The sequence below is a fragment of the Nycticebus coucang genome, chromosome 24 (assembly GCF_027406575.1).
Source record: "Nycticebus coucang isolate mNycCou1 chromosome 24, mNycCou1.pri, whole genome shotgun sequence".
Taxonomy (NCBI): Eukaryota; Metazoa; Chordata; class Mammalia; order Primates; family Lorisidae; genus Nycticebus; species Nycticebus coucang.
The window spans coordinates 23,905,978-23,923,170 of record NC_069803.1 but is presented as its reverse complement, the minus strand read 5'-3'; positions in this window follow the sequence as shown (position 1 = coordinate 23,923,170).

Genomic DNA, 17,193 nt, shown 5'->3' with positions numbered 1-17,193 from the left:
GAAGTCATGCTAGGTTACCACACTCAAGGCACGTGTTAGGGGACAGTCACTTTCAGGGACTGGAAAGAAACAACTAAGATAGGCCGTGTACCTACCGTACACTGGGCAATGTGTCAGGATCTTTCCGGTGCCCTGATTCACAGACTGAATCAAGCTGTCTTCCCCTCAAGCTATTCCAGATCCTTCCCATAAAGCAAGGTAAAGTTCTTGCCTCCTCTACGAAGCCTTCCTTGACTAAGCCCTCCCACAGCCACCTGAGACCTTTTAGCACCTTCTATTCATCCTTAATTATGAGTGTTTTCTGAGGACGAAACATTTTTCTGAGGACTTACATTGGCCTGTGACCCCCCCAGCAGAAACTTTCATGGTGTAGAAATAGCATTCCCTCTCCTTCCTGACAATGAGATTTCTGAAATTTACCATGTTTCTTTCTTTGCCTTCAAAAAAACTCCAAGCACAAGGAAGGTTTCATTCAGGTGAGTTCAGGCAAAGTCACTCCTTTACCAGGAAGTGATTTTTAAGCTGAGACCCAAAAGATGAAAAAGAATTAGCCAGATGATGACTAGAGAAAAACAACTTTTTTTAAATTTTGTCGCCCTAGGTAGAGTGCTGTGGTGTCACTGCTCGCAGCAACCTCAAATTCCTGGGCTCATATGATCCTTTTGCCTCAACATTGTAAGTAGCTGGGACTCTAGGCCCCTACCACAATGCCTGCTTATTTTGAGACGGGGTTTCACTCTTGCTCAGGCTGGTGTCGAACTCCTGAGCTCAGGCCATCCACCTGCCTTGGCCTCCCACCCAACAGAACATTTGGGTTATAGGCGATACCATTAAGAATGGCTCCAGAGCCAGCAGAACTAGGGCTGAGAACTGGCCCTGCCACCAAACAGCCAGGTAAGCTGTGTTGCTTAACCCCTCCAAGCCACAGACCCCTGCCCTGTACCACAGAAACAATGACACCAGCTTGAAGGCCTGAATCAAAAAATGTCAAAAAATGTCAAAAAATCAAAAAATGCCCTGTAAAAAAAGAAGACATTTGAGTTTTAGCACACAGCAGCCACTCAAGAAAGCGGTAGAGGGTCTGTGAAGCCTCCAGAGTGGCCTGCAGCAGCCCAGGAACAGGGACTGGAGGGCTGCTAAGAGTTGTCCTTGCAGAAGAAAAGTGGGAGCCTCTGCAAAGACACCCCAGGAACTCACCTTAGCTTGTCACCCCTTTCCTCCCAGTGCCTTTTCTTAGAAATTTTGCTACAACAAATTACACCTTTAGACCCCTTAGGAGGGCAGGCTCTGGTCCCTAAACAACACCTGAAAGGAAGAGATGGGACAACCTCAGGAGGGAAAGCTGACTGCCGTGGCAGGCTGAGGCATGAGAAGCAAAATAAGCCACTTAGGGCACACTTTCCATTGTCCCCTTTCTGCCAACCCCCCTTCTCTCTCTTTCTTCTCCCATCTCCTTTTTCTCTTTTCCCTCCTATGCTCAGGCCCCTCCTTCTATTCTCTTTTACAGTCGTGGCCTCTGAGACCTCCTGTCCCCAGCGTTGGGACTCAGGACTAAGAAAGCCCAACCTCCATCTGTCCCCACCCCTCTGTCATCAGCTCACAGCCAAGGCCAGTGAATTCTCTGAGAAGACAGCCTTGGACTGAACTAACTCTTGTTCTTGCACCACCTCCCTGGTGGGAACCTAAGAAGTTCAATTTCACTGGCTTTCCCAGCAAGTGTTTTGCCGGCTTAGGGCCATTTGCTGTAGGAAGCAGCAGCTTCAGCAGACCAGACTGGAGCGGTTGCATAATGCCCAGCCAAGCTCCCAGAAGCCTCACAAAGCCATGCTTCCAAAATAACTCTAGTGAATGAGCCCAAATAATACTTGAAATTGGATCGGGCCTGCCCAGCCCAGGAGACACATACAGAGCCGGGAGGGGCACTCACCAGACCAGGCTGTAGACACTCGATAGCTTCTCACCACCACAGGCGGATCAGGAAGGGATTAAGATTAAGCGGACAGGGGGCAACTCCAGTGCACGAGGCTAGACTGTGACCTGACGAGAGGAGAGCAGCCTTACCCAGAGGCCGGCAGCCAACACAATGATGCCGGGAGAGCCGCAGGACCTGTGATATGACTTCACCTGCACGATATGCTGCACCTGCGCCAGGCCCTTCACCTGCTTCCACTTCACCTGCACCACCCCGCTCACCTGCACCAGCATCATGCACTTCACCTGTACCATAGCTTCTCCTGCACCATCCACTTCACCTGGACCGTGTGCTTCTCCCGCTTCACTCTCATTTTTGCCCTTACAACCCAACCCCGCAATCACATCATCGTTTCTTCATTTTTTTTTTTAGAGACAGAATCTCACTTTATCACCCTTGGCAGAGTGCTGTGGCATCATAGCTCACAGAAACTTCCAATTCCTGGCCTTAGGCGATTCTCTTGCCTCAGCCTCCAGAGTAGCTGGGACTATAGCTGCCCACCACAATGCCCAGCTATTTTTTGTTGCAGTTTGGCTGGGGCCAGGTTCGAACCCACCACTCTTGGTATATGGGGCCAGTGCCCTACTCAGGGAGCCACAGGCGCCACCCCATCATCTTTTCTTCTTAGTAGATAGAGACACTGGGGCTCAGAGCTTCTCAACAGCCAGCCCATCCCCACAACCAGTCCACACTGTGCTGGAATCCAACTGCCGTCTGTCTCAAGGGGTGACTCTCAGCCACAAGTGGCCACCAGCTGTAATAAAGGCAGATATCACACCTGCAGGCCAGGGTGGGAGCACTGGATTCCCATCCAGCAAAAGAGTGTTCTGGAGGGATTTGGTCCCATGAAGAGGGATTTTGGCTTCATCTCTGTTTCAAGTTCTTCGTGGCATTGATTTTAAAGTCAAATAATTGTAGTCCCAACTCTGATTCAACAGTTCAAGATCAGAGGAAACAAAGGAGAAACTGCAGTGGGAGCCAGTGAGGCCAGGTATCCCCCCTGCAGGCACCTTTGGCTTCCCAGTTGAGCTCCAGGCATTGCTTTTGTCCCCCAGCAGACTCCACACCTGACTCTTCATATTCCCGTTCCCCAACCCTACTAGCACCACCCACCATCCCCACCAGCACGACCCAGCTATGCTTCTGCAACTGCCAATAAGATGGCAGCTCTGTGATCAGACTTCCCTTGGATCTGGGCCCTTCCCCACAAGCCACCTATGGTCCTCCTAACTCCACCCCTGACTTCCCTGTGCCAGTCTCAGTGGGATGGACGTCCGCCCCTCCCCCATCCAGATAGGGCCACCAGAAATGCTCTCTGGAGCCCTGGTTCCCTTTGCCGGTCTAGTTCTGAGTTCTGCCTTCCCATCTCAGGCCCTAACCTTGCCCATGTTTTATTTGTAAACATCATTTGACATTCCAAGTGTCTAAGATGAATAGGTAAACAAAATGTGCTCTATCATAGCAGAATATTACTCAGCCTTGAAAAGTAAGGAAATGTGGACGCATTGCAGTTTGGATGAACCTTGAGAACCTGATGCTACATGGAAAAAGCCAGTGGCCAAAGATAAATACTGATTCGTCCCACTCACTGACATGAGGTCCCTAGAGGAGTCAACTTCTTACAGACAGAAAGTAGAACTCAGCCAGGCACGGTGGCTCACGCCTGTAATCCCAGCACTCTGGGAGACCGAGGGAGGTGAATTGCCTGAGCTCATGGGTTCAAGACCAGCCTGGGCCAGAGCAAGACCTGGTCTCTAAAAAATACCCAGGCATCGTGCCAGGCGGCTGTAGTCCCAGCTACTTGGGAGGCTGAGGCAAGAGAATCGCTTGAGCCCAAGAATTTGAAGTTGCTATGAGCTGTGATGCCACAGAACTCTACTGAGGGCAACAAAGTGAGACTCTGTCTCAGAAAAAAAAAAGAAAGTAAAATGGGGGGGTGCCCAGGCTTGGGGCAAGGGTACAGTGAATTAGTATTTAGTTGGGACAGACTTTCAGATTGGAAAGATGACAAAGGACCGGTGATGATGATTACACAACAAAATGAACCTCTTGCAGAACTGTACACTTAAAAATGCTTTATATGATAAATTTTATATATTTTACCACAGTTTTTTTTTAAAGCTTCATGTAAAGGTAAAAACTAGTTCCAAGAAAAAAATCATTTAAAAGCCTCTCCCCAAGAAGCTTCCTCTGAACCCCTAGACTTTGCCAGACGCCCCTCTGGGCCCGTCCCTGTCTCTTGCACAGCACTGCTCACATTCTATGTAAAATCTCTGCACGTTTCTCTTTTTCGATAGAATGTTGAGGATGCTTGCAAAACCTCATCTATTTGGGGTCCCCAGTTCCTGGTTCAATGCCTGTCACACACAGGGCCCACCAGACACGTGCATTGAGCTAAACACCTGCATGCTACATCCCGCCCTGTCGCGCTCACCCTCCCACTTTCTGTTTTCCGTCCACCTACTCAGCGCCTTGCTTCTTCACGTCCACGGCCTCTTCACACCCGCACCCCACAACCAACATCATACTCAGTGCCCTGGGAATTCATTGCTCCTCCTCACAAGCCCTGCTCAGGTGACTGCTCTCCCGGAATCTTCCACCACCATCCAGTTGTGATATGAGGCCTGTTCTCCAGGTCATCATGATCCCCTGGGTTACCTCCCAGACACGATTTCCCACACGCTACATCCACCATCCATTTAGGTGACCCTCGACCAACTGTAAGATCCTCCGTAAGCCCGATGGGCCCTGATACCCAGCACGGCCCTTGACACAAGGTAAATACTTGATTGATGTTTGTTAAATGAATTACTGAGCCCCACGCCCTCGGTTCCTGTCTCTATTCCCAGTAGTAAGTTCCCTCCTGTGAATAGCAGGGAAAAAAGAAAAACCAGGTAGAGAGCAAAGTTTCAGAAGGAAGGAAAGAAGAAACAAAGGGATGGCGGAAGGGAAAAAGGTGGGAGGGGAAGGAAAGCAGTAAGGGGCTGTCTGCTGAGTTTTCCTTTGCTGGATGGTAACACAAATCCTTCCAGCGCCCCCGGTGTCTCCTGGGGTGTCTTGTTCTGGCAGTTTGATTCACTCTTTATTCTGGAGGGGCAGCCAAATACCTCCCCACTTCCCTCAGTGGGCAGAGTCTTGCACAGACCTTGTTGCACAAAGACTCGTGAGCATCGAGAATCTTCTTCACCTGTAACGTCACTAGCCAATTACATCCAAGCGCTCAGCCGTCCTCCCAGACAGGGGCCGAGGGCTGGGACCCACCAAGCCTCTTGTGAGCTTGCAGCAACTCAGCCCAACAGCTGTACAGTGCTCAGCTTAGTTTAGGATGTTTTTGTGGGGAGGGACGTTTTTGTTGTTGTTTTATGGAAGGGATAGAAGGGGGGAAACTGTGTAGCTGCTGAGTGATCAGAGCACCCCTGGGGATGCTGAGCCTGGGGGTGGGGAAATTACCTTCCTGATGACTCAGAGACAGGAAGTGGTGACCCAGAGACAACGCATGGCGACGCACAAAGGGGAGGCTGCACGCATGTGATGACATCGCTTCCTATCTTTATGAGCACAGTGTATGGGAGGGGAGGGAGGGAAACGGTCAGTGGGGTGGGACAGGAGTCTCTGGCATGTCTTTGCTCACATCCCCACATCCCAGCCCCTGCGCCTGCATGCACATAGGGGCAGCACCTGAGACAGGACTTGTCTCTTTGGGGCTTTGACTGAGAAGAGAGAAGCCAGCAGAGCTCGTTTGGGCTCATCCTGTCGAAGGATAGAAGCTAGATGAGCAGGCAGGTGCCCTCGGTCCTGCAGAAGCCAACATGCTGGTGATGGGAAACTGAACAGTCAGCAGGAGGAACCAGAACCCTAAACCCCTGAACACCCTCTGGGGGTGGGGGGATGGCACAGTGGGCAGCCAGCAGCCTGGCCCAGAACAAAGAGGGAGACCCAAGAATGCTCAGTGGAGCATCCAAAAATGTCACCAGAACAGGTAACGGCAGGTTTAGGGGGAGGGTGGGGGACAGATGACAGAGCTAGGTCTATTGTGACTACAGGACCAGGCAGACACTGAGAACTAAAAGGCCCTTTCTTAGTCTTCCTTTCCCAACGCAGGCACCTGGGCCAGGTGACCATGCACATCTGCTGAGCAGGGGAGCAGCCTCGCCCCTTCCTCTTTGTCAGAGGAGCAGCCTCAACCCCGGCCACCTTGCCCTCCACCATGACATCTCCCTCCCGAGGACTCTGCCTCCGTGTGGAAGTCGCTGTGTGTGTACAGTCTTATCCTCCTTCCCCGGGCACCCCCAGGTGTGGAAGCCCCAGCAGAGAGCATGTGGGTGACCCATCTGGAGGAAGTCCCTGGTGGCCACGTGCATGGCCTGCTCCCCACCTGCTCTCTCCACGGGACCTCAGGATGAGACATGCAGCTCCAACTGCAAATTCTGTGGAAGTTGAAAGACCCCGAGAGCAGAGCACGGCGAGTCTGCTGGCCGTGCAAAGGGGGCTGGCCCTTGCTTCTGCCCACCCAAGGGACGGCAGGGGACTCTGCACCTTTATCAGCTTCTCTCACTCTTCATGTCTCCTTCCTTTCTTTCCTCTAGATACTGTTGGCATCTCCAGATCAGGGGGCTGTTAAGGACTTTGAGTTGGGTTCACAGTGTAGGGAGAGAAGCCCAAGTTCAGCCAGTCACCTGACAACAAACAGCAGAGAGAGAACTGGAAGCTGCTGCTTCAACTTATCTAATGCCGGAAGACCTGCAGTTGCTTCCCTGATCCTCCTCACGTGACATCCCACTCCTCCAAATCCCAGGCTCACGGAAAACCTGGGTCTGCCCTGGGCCCACAGTTCCTCTGACAACCTGCCTCACCTACAAATGACCGCCGAGGGCCCCAAAGGGTAAACATTGCCGCAGAATGCTGCCAGTAACACCTAGCACACTGCACTAGGAGCTGCAGCCCACCAGGGACACTGTCACCAGAGGGCGGTCAAACTTTTCTCCTCCAAAGACTTCGAGTCTGATCCCCAGTGACTTCCTCAGTGTAAAGCAAATTCCTGGAAACAAATCAGATGCCTGTGAGTTGGTTGGACCCCACGTGCGTGTGTGTCAGGGACCCTGGAGAAGGGCTGTGGGCTTCTCCTCTGCTGTGAGATCGCTGCCACAGTATCCCTACTGAATCACGAGGGTCCCAATCAAATAGGCGGCCAGGAGTCCTTGGTGTCTCTAGCTCCCTCCCATCCTGGCCTAGCCCAGTGCTTCTTCTCCCGTCCAGCACCCACCCTACCCCATCCCTGAACACTAGGTCTTCACCCACCTTTCATGATGCCCAGAGTTCCCCATCAGAACAACCTCCATTTACGTTTTCGAGCCCCCACCACAAAAAGTGTCCTCCATCCCTAAATTACCTTTTCATTACCAGGCTTAAAATTCTGATTCCATAAGTTCCGGCAACCGGATGTGACTATAGTTAATAATAACTACATATTTGCGTATTTGAAATTGCTGAGAGAGTAGATCTCAAGCATGTTCACCACAAAGGGAGGGCAGTAACAGGTGAGGAGATATGTTAATTATGCAGATTGCGTTAATCATGTCACAGAGTACACATATCACCATATCATATTGTATACCTCAAATGTATATAATTTTTTTGGTCAATGATATGGAAGGAAAGGGCAAAAAATTAAAATTGTAATTCCCGTGTCAGTGTGATTTCAGCTAGCTGTGGGTGGGAATGAAAATCTATTTGATAAGAAGCTCCCGGTGATACAAAGAAATGAATGTGTCCTGGTGGCATTTTAAGTAGAATGCAGAAGAGAGAAAGATTCCGGAGGCTTGCGATAGATTAGAATCTCCAGGTTTGGGGGTTATCTAAAGAAAAGTTGAGTGAGGGAGAGAGAGGAGAAAGGAAAGAATAAGAGATTCTACCTAAACTCACTGGCGCTCCTCCCCAGAACCCACCTCAGTCGTATCAATGTGAAACATCAGCCGCCAACCACTAGGACCCTGTGTGCGCAGACAATCCCTGTCATGCGATGAGAAATGAGAACCACGTGCCCCACACGTCACATTCCTACTGTAAAGCATTGTGAAATACCCAGAGGTGAGGACCGTTTCCACCAGAAGTCAGCTCTAACGTCACTCACTGAGTCTGACAACCCTAAACTTTCCACGAAGACAATGGCAGCTAACTTAGGCCTTGGCGACGCGGCGGAGAGAGGGGGCAATGTGAGATGCCAGGAGCTTCAAAAGAAAAAGAAAAAATAAAGAAAAGAAACACTCACGCTTGTCCAGTAGCACCATCTAGGGGATTTATAAGGTAAAACTTTTCTTCAAGCAAGTAACTGAGCTAGGAGCATTCGCGATCCCCCACCCCGACCCAGCTGGGCAGCCACATCCGACGCCCCATGCCCAGGTCTAGGCATCTGTTGACAGTTGGCACACAACCAGGCTCCAGAAACGGGGCACTAGAGAGTGGGGGGAAGGAAGACTGTTTCTATGGACACTTTTATAATTCTGGGAAAGTAAAATATTGAAGATTCATGTTTCCAAGTCTTTGTACATGAAGATTTTTAACTAGGATGATTAATAGTTCAACATTCAAGGGATTTAACTGTTTTCTTTTGAACTGTAACCTTTTCATTTTCAAAGGTCATCAGCATTAGCATTATCTGACTTTATTCCTGAATTCCAAACCCCATCTGTAGCAGGCAGAGTTCCTTCAGTGAGATTGCTGGAAATTGTACCCACCAGCAGTGGGCGGGAAGGGGCCAGCACAGGGAGCCTTCCCTGCCTTCAGGACTTGAAGCAATAGGAAGAGAGAAGGTCCACAAAGTGGGGTCTTGGGAGAGTTAGGGGAGATGTGAGAGACCCATTCACTATGTCTGCAGCCTATCTGGGTCATTTAAAAGGAGACTCCAAAAAGTCCATTTACTCCGACCCTGATTTTAGTGATAGGGAATATGGACTCAGACATTCCCGTGTGATTTTTTTTTTTTTTTTTTTAGAGACAGCATCTCTCTTTGTCACCCTTGGTAAAGTGCTGTGGCATCACAGCTCACAGCAACCTCCAGCCCTTGGGCTTAGGTGATTCTCTTGCTCAGCCTCCAGAATATCTGGGACTACAGGTGCCTGCCACAATGCCCAGCTATTTTTGTGTTGCATTTTGGCTGGGGCCAGGTTTGAACTCACCACCCTTGGTATATGGGGCCGGCACCCTACTCACTGAGCCCAAGGCGCCGCCCCATCCCCATGTGATATTTAAAGGTAGGTTTCATTATTATTCAGATATAGCAAAGCCAACAGACCAGGATACTACTGCCACTGAAAAGATGATTTCTTAAAACAACAGCGTGATACCAGGACACACATATTAGAAGGGCCAGAATCAGAAAACTGACCACACCAAACACCAGCTAGGATCTGGGGCAACGGGAACTCCCATTCATTGTGGTGGAAATCCAAGATGGTACAGCTACTTTGGAAGACGTTTAGGTGGCTTCTTACACAACTAAGCATCAATCACCAATCACCATCCAATCCAGCACTCGTGCTTCTTAGTATTTGCTCAAGGATAGAAAAGTAATGTGCACACAGACACATGCACACTGATGTGTACACCACATTAGTCATAACTGCTGAAAGTTGGCAGTAACCACAGTATCCTTCAGCAGGTGAGTGGATCAATGGTGGAATGATATTCAGTGCTAAAAGCAAATAAGGTACTGAGTCACTAAGAGATGCAGAGGAAATTTAAATGCATATTACTAAGTCTGTCTGAAAGGAACCAGTCTGAAAAGACTGCATGCTTATTACTCCGATGATACGACATGCTGAAAACACAAAACTATAGAGACAGTACAAAGAATGGTGGTTGCTAGAGGTGGGGAGAGGAAGGGATGAAGAGGTGAAGCTCCTCTGTATGATACTATGAAAGTGGACACATGTCATTAGGCCCTAGTCCAAATCCACAGAATGTCCAACATCAAGAGTGAGCCCGAATGGAAACTATGGGCTCTGGGCGATAATGATTGGTTGATGAAGGTTCATTCATTGTAACAAATGCACCACCCTGGGGGGAGATATTAACAGAGGGGGGAGGCTGTTCCCATGTGGGACAGGAAGGGTGAAGGAAATCTGGGTACCTACTGTGATCCTAAACTACTCTAAAATATAGTCTATCCAAAAGATAATCTGCCTCTTTGGACAGAAGTATGGAGAATCCTCAAAGAATTCAAAATAGGCCTCCCATTTAATCCTGCCATCCCATTACTAGGCTTCTACCAGGAAGAAAAAAATTCATTTTATCTTAAGGACATTCGCACTAGATTGTTTATTGCAGCTCAATTTATCATCACCAAGATGTGGGAACAACCTAAATGCCCACCAATCCAGGAATGGATTAACAAGCTATGGTATATGTATGTCATGGAATACTATTCAGCCATAAAAAAGATGAAGACCTTACATCTATTGTATTAACTGAGATGGAGTTGAAACACATTCTCCTTAGTGAAGTGTCACAAGAATGGAAAAAGAAGTAGCCGATGTCCTTAATGCTAATACGAAGCCAGTAGATGATCTAATGCATGTCCACATAAGAGAAAAACACCATTCAATTCAAGCTGGGGGTAGGGGGAACGGGGACGAGAAGGGGGGATGAGAGCGCTCTGACTTAATGGGCACAATGTAAAGGTACATGGCACAGTTGTTGGTGCAGGTCACAACTACAAGAGGGACTCTACCTAACAAACACAAATATTGTAACCTAATTGTTTGTAAACTCACATTAAGCTGAAATGTTTTTTTAAAAGGTGGTTTGTTATTCAAAGTTCCGAAGAGGTGGGGATGGGGAGAGGAGGAGCACCCCGAGCCATGGAGGGCTATACAGGGAGCACTGGGGTAGCTCAGGAGGCAGAGGGTTTCTGTGGGAAAGATCTGGCACGTAAGTAAACAGGCTTGGGTTGGTTGGTGTGAATAATCTTAGCAGGCTTTGGACATGAGGGTATCCCTAGGTGTCTAGTACCTGGCCCTGGGGGAATTAGGGCAGGGGAATAGTGGCCCTGAGCATGAAAGCCCAATAAAGGAAGTGATTGAGGAATGGGCTCTAGGGTTGGGTTGATCCGCATTGTAACAAGGCAGGTCCTGAAAAAGGCAGGTCTGTTGCTGTCTGTAGAAAATGCCTAGCCCTGGGCCAGGCAGTCCCTCCAGCCTCAGGAGGCCCAGCTGTCAAAGCATCAGAAACACACGGTTAACACACCATGGTCACACGGTGCATTTCCTGTGGGACTCCAGTCTCTTCACCCAGTTCTCTTTTCCCTAACGTTTCCAGCAGCCCCTCCAGCCCAGCCCACACCATTCTCCTCCACCTTTCAAGCTCCAAATATTCTTTCTTAAGGAACTTACTTGTTTGACTCTACGCAGTTTCTTTCTCTAGCTCATCCTTTAACTTCGTCCTCTTAGAGCAACTTCTTTTCCAACAATGCTATCGTTTTTTATGCATGTGATACAATCCCACTGCACCCCGCTGGGGCTCATGTTGTAGGCCACTTTTTAAGACGTGTCTAATTAGCACACAGTGAGGCCAACACGTGAAATGAGCAGGAGCCGGCTCTCCATGTTCCCTCTGGGGCTGGACGGGGTTCCAGCCACCAGGAGAAGCTGTCCATGGAGGATCAGAGAGGCTTCACCCCTCACAGTTCAGGGGAAAGGGCAGTTAGCATCAGGGATATAGTATCTGTAACAAGATGCTCCTTCCCACAAGAAGAAACCCAAGCCCCAGGAGGAAGGACTCTGAAGTATAGACACACAGATCCTCAGAAGGTGCAGGTGTGAGCCATTGTGCTGCACACCCAGACAGGTGAGGGTGTACAGATCCTCAGAAGGTGCAGGTGTGAGCTATAGCACTGCACACCCAGACAGGTGAGAGTGTACAGATCCTCAGAAGGTGCAGGTGTGAGCCATCACACTGCACACCCAGACACGCGAGGCACCAGCAAGAGAGAGAGACAGACATGGCAGAACCTTCCATGTGGGCCAATAAGAACCCAAGGGGAAGTGAGCTCCTGTGACATCTGAACTCCTGGCAACCAGGCCAGACAGGGAGTCGACAAACATGGAATGAATAAAAGAACAAATGACAAAAATATATTGCATGCACAGCAAAGGCTGTGGCTATGAAACTTGGACAAAGAGCCCTGTTAAAAGGCCAAGGTCATCCATCATATATCATGGTGCAGAGGGAGCTAGGGAAATAACAAGACAGAGGTGTGTGGATTCAGGTCTGGATGGAGAGGAACAGTCACAAAGCTCAGCCAGTGGAGACTACTCCGGCCTCTGGTCAAAATTGGTCTGAAAACCGGTGCAGAAGCTGAGCCTGCAGCGGGCGATGAGTCAGCAGCCTGTCCTGCAGAAAGGCAATAGCAGAGGAAAGCAGGCAGAGTTAGGGTTGAGTTAGGGTTCATTGAGGGTTGGGGCAGGATTAGGGTTAGAATTGGCAGAGGGAAAGTAGATAATGGGGTAAGCAAAAAAAAAAGCTAATATTTATGCTTCTGAAAGCATCAGAACATCTTCAGGCTTGGGTAGTGGACCACGCTGGCCCTTCCAAAGCCGCCTTTATCCTATCCTCATGTCTTGCAGCAAAAAGAGGCATCTCTCTCCCTTCCTTCTCAATTCTCAAACCTGTATCACCATCCTCAGTTTGGAGAGAACATTTGATTTCAATCAGCACGAGGTTGAGAGCCCCTGTCCCCATGACACTGTACTTGTGTAACACCACTCAGCACGGGTGATCAGAGAGGCACCTTTGTAAGTCCCCTTCGTCTCCCACAAATACACATCGACACGCACACACACGCACCAGCTGTAGACCCATTATTCCTTCTCACAGCCCTTCTTACTTGGGCTGCTTCTTCAGTGCAATCTCTGTTTGAATATATTTTTACATTTTAACTTCCCTTTAAATGGGTCTGTAAGAAGAAGAAGAAGCCCAAGTGTCCATCAACCCATGAATGGATTAATAAATAATATGTATACCATGGAATACTATTTAGCATTTAAAAAATGGAGACTTTACCTCTTTTACGTTTACATGGATGGAGCTGGAAAATGTTCTTCTTAGTAAAGTATCTCAGGAATGGAAAAAAATCTCCAATGTACTCAGTACTACTGTGAAACCAATTTATAATCACTCACACTTGCATATGAAAAATGAAACACAACTATAGCCCAGGATGAAGGAGGGAAGGGGAGGGAGAGGGGAGGGGAGGGGGGTGGAGCGATAGAGGGAGGATTAGTAGGGGGACCCCACCTATGGAGCACATTGCAAGTACAAGTTGGATCTATCAGGTGTAGAACACAAATGTCTTAATGCTGTAATTGGGTAAATGAGGTGAAGGCTATGTTGATTAGTAGGCTGTAAGCGCTCCAATTTGTACAAATAATCAACATATGGAATCCCATAATGGCTAAGTGTATTTGTGATCTATGTACAAATGACCTAATAAAAAATAAAAATAACAAACAGATTGCAATAAGTCTGTCTCTGCATCAAGAGGTCATGTTATCAGAGGATAAATGTGAAGGATCGCATCCCTGTTTCCCGGGCCTCCCATCTCTGCTCTTCTGTGTGCTATTAGCTACCTCAATGCTCCATCATCACCCGTATTAAGCAGCTGGAATCCTCTTCAACAAGGCGGCTTCCTGCCCCAGAGCAGAACAGGAGAGAGAACACCTTGAGCGTGAGCCCTCCCAAAAAGGAAAAAGAAGATAACTGAAGGTTAAAAGAGACAATTGCTTAACGGGTTCTTCCTTTCCCTACAAAGGCCCCATATAAAGTGTATATGAAATCAGTACACCAAACCCCACATGCAGCAATGTGCACAGTTACAATTTAATAAAAAAATAAAATAAAATAATAAAGTGCGACAGTGCCTGGAAGCCCCAGAGAGCAAGCTGGTCGTGGTGGGGTCAACTCTGCAAGCTATAAATTCGCTCTAATTCCTTGCATTCTCTGCTAACTTCCTTTTCCCGAGTGGTAAAATGCCCTATTTCTTTAAATTCCCAGCTGGTCTTAGCTATGAGAAGAGACGCTTAAAAGTGGAAAAGAAAATTCTTAAGACTGGGGGCTCCACGCTAAGATGACTCCCGAAATAGAAGGGCAAAGTCAAAATGGCTTGGTCAGTGACCTCTGGTCACTAGGACACCTTCCTTTCTTTCATGGACATTCTGCATTTTTTGGAGAATTCTGCATTTTTGTTCTATAGCAAGGTGCCATTCCCACAGAGCTGACTCCAGGGTGTGGGTCAGGAAACTACTAAGTTCTCTAAAGCCCAACAATACACTTACCAAGGAAGGGAGGATGAGAAGGCGGTGAGTGGGTGGGCAGTGGGTCTCCTCCACTGTGGCCTCCATTGCGGGGACCAGGACCCATGAGGGAGGAGCCCCAGGAGGGAGAGAAGGAGGCTTCATAAGACTCATTTCCCTTCTGTGACATTTACTCCAGCGCTGACCACAGCCTCCTCTTCATTTGAGTTTAGAATCCAATAATAGCTCATTAGAAGTTTATCACTGACATCAAAGTTAACTCACTTATTCCTTGGTAAGCTAAAAACGTAAAGTCTCTTCTTTAAAATCTAGGGACATCCACTCTGTCCCCACCCTATCTTCTGGACTAGCAAGTGTGAACACACTAGGAAAATGTCTGGGCTGTCATTGGCAGGGAGGGGGTAACATGAGCGAATTCTGTCCCGGGCACAATTGCCGAAGGAAGGAGATAGGACAATTGGCGGAATATCAGGCTCCAGTGGAAGGCAGATAGGGCGGATTTGGAAATGAAGAGGAAGGGTATTTACATAGGCCAACGGTCTCCAGGCTTCGAACATGCAGTCACCTGAGTATCTCTGATAAATACCAGTGTCTGCCTCTTACTCCCAGACACTCTAATTTCAATGATGGGTCTGGGGTGTGATGGGGCATTAGGACTTCTAGAATCGTCCTGGGTAATTGGATTTATTTGCAGCAGTTGCTCCGACGAATCACCACAAACTTGGTGGCTTAAGAGAAAAGTCATCCTCTCACAGTTCCAGAGGCCAGGAGTACAAAATCAGGATCATAAGGCCAAAATTAAGGTAATAGCAGAGCTGAGCACTCCCTGCAGGCTCTGGGGGGAGAATCCAGTTCTTGCCTTTTCCTAATTTGACTGCATCACCCCAATCTCCGCCTCTGTCTCCACATCCGATTGTCTGTGTGGGTTGGAGGGGAAGTGGTGTCTAACCTCTCTCCACCTCTCTCTTGTAGGGACACTTAGGATGGCAGTTGAGGATAAGGGATAATGCAGAATTACTCCACTATCTCAAGATCCTTAACTTAATCTCCTCTACAAAGACCCTTTTTCCAAAGAAGGTAACTCTTCAAGCTTCCAAGAATTAGGACCCGATGTGTTTGGAGGCCAACCAAGCCAGTGCATGTCACAATCTGACCAGCAGAGGGCAGTGTTGGCTCAAAGTTGCCCCATGTCTCTCCACTCTGAGGCTTTCCCTCCTAACAGCATTGTTTCAGGAATTTTTGTTTTAGTAATAAAAAGAAAGGTACCAAAAATTACCCATTGTGCCATTACTTGCTTAAATTATATAAAGTAATCCCGACTCAAAAAGTTAGTAACTTGTTAATATTTGATTTGTACCCTTGCTCACTTGTTTAAGTTTAAACACACAAATCCACTGTGTATTTACACACACACACACACACACACACACGCATACACCCAAAGGTTTGTTGTTTTATTTTTTGCACATGTGGAACCCCATAAATTGTGTTCACCAAAAGCTCACATTTTTCACTTAAAAAAATACCACGCATGTCTTTCTTTCCAAATCCATACTTTTTTTTCCTTTTTTTTGTAGTTTTCTTGGCCAAGGCCAGTTTTGAACCTGCCACCTCTAGTATATGAGGCCAGCACCCTACTCCTTTGAGCCACAGGCACCGCCCTAAATCCATACATTTTTTAATTGGGGACATGCTATTTCATTGATCAATCATGAAAATGTATGTTAATTGAACATACATTTTTTTCTTAATTTGTTTCTTGCAAACACTTCTATTCTTGTTCTTGAACATAAATCTTTATTTAATCATGTCATGACTTTTGTAAAATACAAACAGAATTGTCAAGTCAAATCGCATATTTACTTTTCTTAATTTTCTGCGGTTTTGTTTTGTTTTAACAAATATTGAACACTTTCACAGTATATTTTGACATGTGCTATTCATTAAATAAACACCATACCAAATATTCAGAATCTAACTTTTTTAACTTTTTGGGGGTGGGGGGTTGTTCTTCTACAATTGGTTTTTTTTTTTTTCCAATTACAAGTATTTTGAGACTGGAATTTTTTGGCAGTGACTAAACCACACAGTGGATATGAGAGCATATTCTTTAAAATATACTCCACATTGGGCGGCGCCTGTGGCTCAGTTGGTAAGGCGCCGGCCCCATATACCGAGGGTGGCGGGTTCAAACCCAGCCCCGGCTGAACTGCAACCAAAAAATAGCTGGGCGTTGTGGCGGGCGCCTGTAGTCCCAGCTACTCGGGAGGCTGAGGCAAGAGAATCGCTTAAGCCCAGGAGTTGGAGGTTGCTGTGAGCTGTGTGAGGCCACAGCACTCTACTGAGGGCCATAAAGTGAGACTCTGTCTCTACAAAAAAAAAAATATATATATATACTCCACATCTATTCCACCATTAAAAAATTTGTTGTGTTGTCTTTCATGTCTTACAAAAAAACAGAAGAAATAATGCATATGGATATGTTTGTGGCTTTCCTTCAGACAAAATCAGAGAGGCAGGCTGGGCACGGTTGCTCACACTCGTAATCTAGCACTCTGGGAGGCCAAGGCAGGTGGATCGCCTGAGCTCAGGAGTTGGAAACAAGAGTGAGACCCAGCTGCTACAAAAAATAGAAAAAACGCCAGGTGCTGTGGAGGGTGCCTATAGTCCCAGTACTTGGGAGTCTGATGCAAGAGGATTGCTTACGCCCAAGAGTTTGAGGTTGCCGTGAGCTATGATGGCACAGCAGGCTACCCAGGCTGCCAAAGTTAAGATTCTGTCTCAAAAAAAAAAAATCAGAGAAGCAAATACACAGATTCCTAGTTGCACCACGGTGCTGGGATTCTATCTGTTAAGAATTACAGGACAAAGACTTCATCCTGCTATGGGAAGCCTAACCTTTTTGGCTTCCTC